Source organism: Mytilus edulis, chromosome 8 (assembly GCF_963676685.1).
Source record: "Mytilus edulis chromosome 8, xbMytEdul2.2, whole genome shotgun sequence".
Taxonomy (NCBI): Eukaryota; Metazoa; Mollusca; class Bivalvia; order Mytilida; family Mytilidae; genus Mytilus; species Mytilus edulis.
Genome location: NC_092351.1, coordinates 57870501 through 57876500, shown reverse-complemented (window position 1 = coordinate 57876500; position 6000 = coordinate 57870501). Strand labels below are relative to the sequence as shown.

The 6000-nt window shown below is 28.5% G+C and overlaps 1 protein-coding gene across 1 annotated transcript in view; it reads left to right on the top strand.

The window, feature by feature from the left end:
* Positions 1-2916: 2916 nt before the first annotated feature.
* LOC139484216 (uncharacterized) overlaps positions 2917-6000 on the top strand; it is a 40820-nt gene continuing 37736 nt past the window's right edge. Inside the window, exon 1 of the mRNA XM_071267950.1 lies at positions 2917-3082. The gene's annotated coding sequence lies outside the window, so the exon portion shown is untranslated. The remainder of the gene's footprint in view (positions 3083-6000) is intronic.

Genomic DNA, 6000 nt, shown 5'->3' with positions numbered 1-6000 from the left:
ACTTGTAGAAAGAGTCACAACTTGGATGGTTGCGTGGTAGCGTGCTCGCATCGATTTTCTCATAAATTGCATGGAATCAATTGCTCACTAATCAATTAATGTCTTCAAAACAATTATATTTCTTAATTTCCTGTTAAGAGTTGACTAGTTAGTTCTGAGTCAATGTAATGTTGTTGGAATACGAACGTTACGTCAAATTTTAAAATTGGGGCGTACGTTTGGCTGTGTGGTATATACAAGTTTGCAGCCACGTCCGGTAAAACCAGATGACCTCTATTATAAGACCTACCTATTATATTTATTGTTAACTTGGTTTTTTTTCCGTGAACATGCATGAAATAATTTACCACTGGATGTTTAGCAACCAACAATTAGTCAATCCGTTACATTCCTATGATTATTACATATTATACGACATGCTAATGTTTATAATATACAAAACCCTTTTTCGTCCCGTTTCTTGTTGTAGTACTGCCTCAAATGATAGAAGAACTATTCTTAGTAAATAATTGTACCACAATTTTCTGTAAACTGTAGCAAATAACAACAAAAACGTAAGACATTCATTAATTGTATGACTACCTTAAAGGACAATAATAATTTACAAAATATGAAATATCATACAAGACACAGAAATTATACCTTAAAATGTTGTTGTAAAATAAAAAAAAAAACTGAACCGCTTTTAGTTAAAACCTTGAGAATTAATATAATTGAAGATATTGACATCCTTTTGTAAGTTTTTACAGCTCACTAAACATGATAATGAAACGATTTTAACCACATAAACTGTAAAATCAGGACTTGTCAATTATTTAAAAAAAAAATCTATCATCAGAAAATGTACTTCTGTATTCAGATTCATCAACTTCTTCTAAATGCAATTTAATAATGTTTGGCCGGTGTATTGAAGTTAACTTTGTGCAAAGGTAAAATGTAACGTAGCAAATTCATATAATATTATGAGATGTTATGGTATGAACTATGTAATGTATGAACTGTAACGCTTCGATTGGTTTATGTGTAAGACCTATAATGGTTTACTTTTTTTAAATTGTTTTTTGGATGGAGAGTTGTCTCATTGGCACCCACACCACATCTTCCTATATCTATTCATGAATACAGATTTTTTAAAACAAAAAATTCATATCAGCCTCCACTGCAAATGATTCAGCCCTTAAAGAATATAACAATATATTAACCAATATTGATATTACAGTGTATTACTTTTTTAGTTAATTATTCTAACCTAGAATTTTTTAAAAGATTTCGGAATTTATTGTGTACACCTATAATATAATAGGACATTTTATACTTTTTTAAAATATATAAAATAGGTTTATTGTATAGCTAATAAGACACAAATATACATGTCAACAAAAATTATTTAAAATATATCTACACAATATGACCAGCACTTAATCGAACCTGATGAAAAGTAAATTTGACATGATTCAGATATATAGAAAAGAACTGGAAATAGACCAATGTCGTATTTTTTTGTTGTCACGAAAGCTTAACGAGTCAACCATCGATATTCATGTGACAAAATAACAAAACAATTCTCACATCGCGAATTAACGTATGTATTAATTAAGTAAATATCGTTCCATAAAATTTGTTCCAACAAATTGTTCCTCTATCTCAGAAACTGAAATACAATTATTATGAATAGAGTACAACATCCGACAATAAAGATTGCAACTTTTAATTAAACTGGAACGATTTGTCTTTGCGAAATAAAGCTTTTTTTAATATCCTGTGTCCTTCGTTTTAAGGTAGCAATTTCAATACCCTAGTGTTCCTATGAGATAATTTCAGAATAAAAAGAATAAGAGATCTTATTGCTTTTGAAACAAGATAAATATAACATTTCATCATTACTTTATAATTTGATGTTAAGAAGCATTGTTAACCATTCATCACAAAGTCTTAGATTTACTTGTTTAACCTTTTTTTCATTTTGGGGCTGTCTTGTTCGTTATTTATTCAAATGAAATGTCAATATTTGACTTCTAGCTTAAAGGTTATTAAAAAAGAAAACATGTTTGATTTAATAATCAGATAACAGACATATGTTACCAATGGATATAGTATTTTAAATTTATTAAAAAATTTCAAAATAAAATTAAACTAAACTTTTTATATTCTGGTTTTGTTGTCCTTTTTTTTTTTTTTTTAATAAAGTCTACCATTAAACGTAATTTTCAGTTGTCAAATGTTTAAACATGTGGCATTTATTACAGCATTACTTAAGTAAAATTCAATGAAATCATCTTTCATTATAAAATATCTCTACAAATATTCCAAACATAAACGTTCTTAATTTGAAAGAAGTCGAGTAAAGTAATTCGAAAATTATATGGTTCTTAATTAACAACTAATGTGTTGCATGTACTATAAATATCATACATGCAACGACGCTAGAATTCTTGAAACTCCCTACAAGTTCTTTGAAAGGGAAGGGGAAGTCTTAACATTATAAATAGGGTGCGCTTAAATGATTTACTTGACCTTTTTTTTTTCTTTTAGTGCTGTTTTGCTTGTATTTATACAAAACAAAATGTCATTATTTGACCTCTAGCTAACGATAAACACACAAAACATGTTTGAGCTACTAATCAGATACCAAGCATATGTGACCAATACATATACTATTTCAAATTTATTTAAAAGTTTTAAAGATAATAATTAAATAAATATTTTTGTATTCTGTTTTGTTTTAATAAAGTCTACCGTTAAACGTAATTTTTAGTTGTTCAATGTTTAAATTTGTTACATATTTTTTACAGCATTACTTATGTAAAATTCATTGAATACGTATTTCATTATCAAATATTTCAACAAATATGCCAAACGAAAACTTTCTAATTTGAAAGAAGTCAGGTAAAGTAATTCGAAAACGATATGGTCTTTGATTTACAACCAATTTGTTACATGTACTATATATATAATACATACAACGACGATAGAATTCTTGAAACTCCCTACAAGTTCTTTGAAGAGGAACGGGAAGTCTTAACAGTAAAAATAGAGTGCGCTTAAATGGTCCACTTTAGAAAAATATTTCCAATTGCATAGGGTAAGCATTTGTTTCTTTAAATTTATTTAAATATAAAGCAATTAACTTTGACTATATTGTGAAACTTAAACATACAAAATCAGTACCAGTTTATGGTAGGGGATAACACTTATGATATTGCCACTACTGAGAAGAATTCACAGACAAAAAATCAGATCGATGAAGTGATTTATTGAAATTACATTGTTCTTCCAACTAAATTTGACTTAACTCGAAACGCTTATTTTTACAAGGATGCCAAACAATTTCTAACAAATGAACTTTCATTTTTAATTTATGAACTAATTTTAGTAAAAAAGAAACTATTTAAAATACATTAAATCAAAATTATTAAAATGTGTTTGACATCGTAGTACATGTATATGATTGAACTTGCTTTCATGATCAATCTGTTCTAAATCTCTGTATTAGAAGCATGAAATTTGAGTAAAGAAGGTTTGTAAATTCTATTGACTATTACAACCTTCTGATGTTTTGAATATTTTTCCCATTTTACCAGATTCTTTGCTATCTCAAATGGGAGAATTATTTGAGTAAATAAAGGGTTCCAAAACCTTTTGTAGACTGTGGCCAAAAAACATCAAGGAAGTCGAACATTCATTAATTTTATGATCCGATTAAAAAGAAAATTTGGTCATAATTTACAAAATATTAAATATAATACGAGAAACCAGAACTAAAATCCTACCACAATATGTTGATATTAAACAAAAAATTCAACCGCTTTCAGTTGAAACCTTCAGAATTGATAAAATTGAAGATATTAACGTGTTTTAGTAAGTTTAAAAAGCTCACTTAACATGATAACGGAACTATTTCGACAACATATACTGTCTCATCAGGGCCAATGAATTATTTAAGTAAAATCAATCATTTACAAATGTAATACTGTTTAAGTTGGTTTCTTCAATGTCTTCTAAATTGAATTGGATAATGTTTAGTTAGTGTGTCGAGGTGTTTTTTGTTTTGCAAAGGTAAAATACTTTATTTTAACTTCTATTTTTGCTAGCTAGTAAAATCTGAATTTTGTTAACGTCTTTGCTAATGGGTTAACATATTTGAAACTGTATATACAACATTTGATAATGATTAATTTTACGTAACAATTTACATTTGAGATATAATTATGTGAACTGTTTATGAACTGTAGCGCTTCGATTAGTTTAAATGTTATAGACATGCTTCATGAGTAAAGATTTAAATTAAAAGAAGATATTCTTTATCAGCGGCCACCGGGGACGCTTCAACGCTTCAATGTTGTTATGGTAGCGTTACGAGTCAATCGTCGCTATTCATGTCGATGAACAAATGACTGTGACGAAATAACATAAATTTTCTCACATTGGGAATGTACGAATATTTTCGAATATAGCTTTATATAAAATATGTTTCAAGATATTTACCTTCGATCTCAGGAAGTGAAATACAATTATCATAATATAAACACATATCCAGCAATAATAATTGCAACTTTTATTTGAATTGGAACGATTTACCTCTTCGAAATGAAGTTAATAAGAATGTATTGTGTTATGTTCTATGTATGACGATTCAAGGTACCCATATTCAATACCCTAGTGTTCCTTTAGAATATTTTTTTTTGGGGGGAGGGGGTATGTAGTGATTAAAGGTACCAAAATTATAATTTAATACGCGAAATGCGCGTTTCGTCTACATAAGATTCATTAGTGACGCTTAGATCAAAATATTTATCAAGTTAAAGAAGTACAAATTTGAACAGCATTGAGGTCCCAATATTCGAAAAGGTTATGCCAAATAAGGCTAAGGTAATCTATGTCTGAGATCAGAAAATCTATAGTTTTTCGAAAAATTCATAATTTTGTAAACAGAAAATTTATAAAATGACCATATAATTGATATTCATGTTAACACCGAAGTGCTGATTACAAGACTGGTGATACATACGGGGACCAAACGTCTACCAGCTGTGTGGTCCTCATTGTTTCTAAACCACGATAAATATAACAAAAATATGGCATTGTTGATCATTCATCGTAATGTCTTACATGTACTTGTATAATCTTTTTTTTTGGGGGGGGGAGGGATTTTTTTTCATTTATACAAAACAAAATGTCCTTATTTGACCTCTAGCTGAATGTTACACAAGAAGGAAACATGTTTAATTTAGCATTTAGATAACAGACCAATGTGACTTATTGTTATGAGATCTAAACTGTTTAAAAAGTTTTAGAAATAATTTTTTTTTTAATAAAGTCTACCGTTTAACGTAAAATTTAGTTGTTAAATGTATAAAAATGTGGCCTTTTTCAACAGCGTTACTTAAGTATAACTGAATGAATGCACTTTTTATTGATAAATATCTCTACAAATATGCTAACCAAAAAAGTTCATAATTTGAAAGAAGTAATGTAAATTAATTCGAAAACAATATGGTTCTTAATTTACAACCAATTAGTTGCATGTGAACTATATATAGCATACATGCAACGACACTAGATTTTTTGTAACTCCCTTAGAATTCGTGGAAGAGGAAGGGGAAGTCTCAACAAAATAAATAGGGTGCGCTTAAATAATTCACTTCAGAACAATATTTTCAATTGCAAAGGATAATCAATTGTTTCGTTAAATTTCTTTAGACTATTACGCAATTGATTTTGAATAAACCTAAACATGAAAAAATACTAGCAGTTTATGGCAAGGAATAACACAAAGGATTGTTGCCTCTACTGAGAAGAATTCACAGAAATTTGAGTAAAGTACTTTAAATTAGTACATATTTTAACAATTCAACCTGCTCATGTATTAAAGTTTTCTCTGTTTCTGAAATATTTAAAGTTGTTTTCCTTTCTCAAATGTGAGAATTACACATTTGAATAAAACAAGGGTACCGAAACCTTCTATAAACTGTGGCCAGTCACAACACGGAAGTAGGGCAT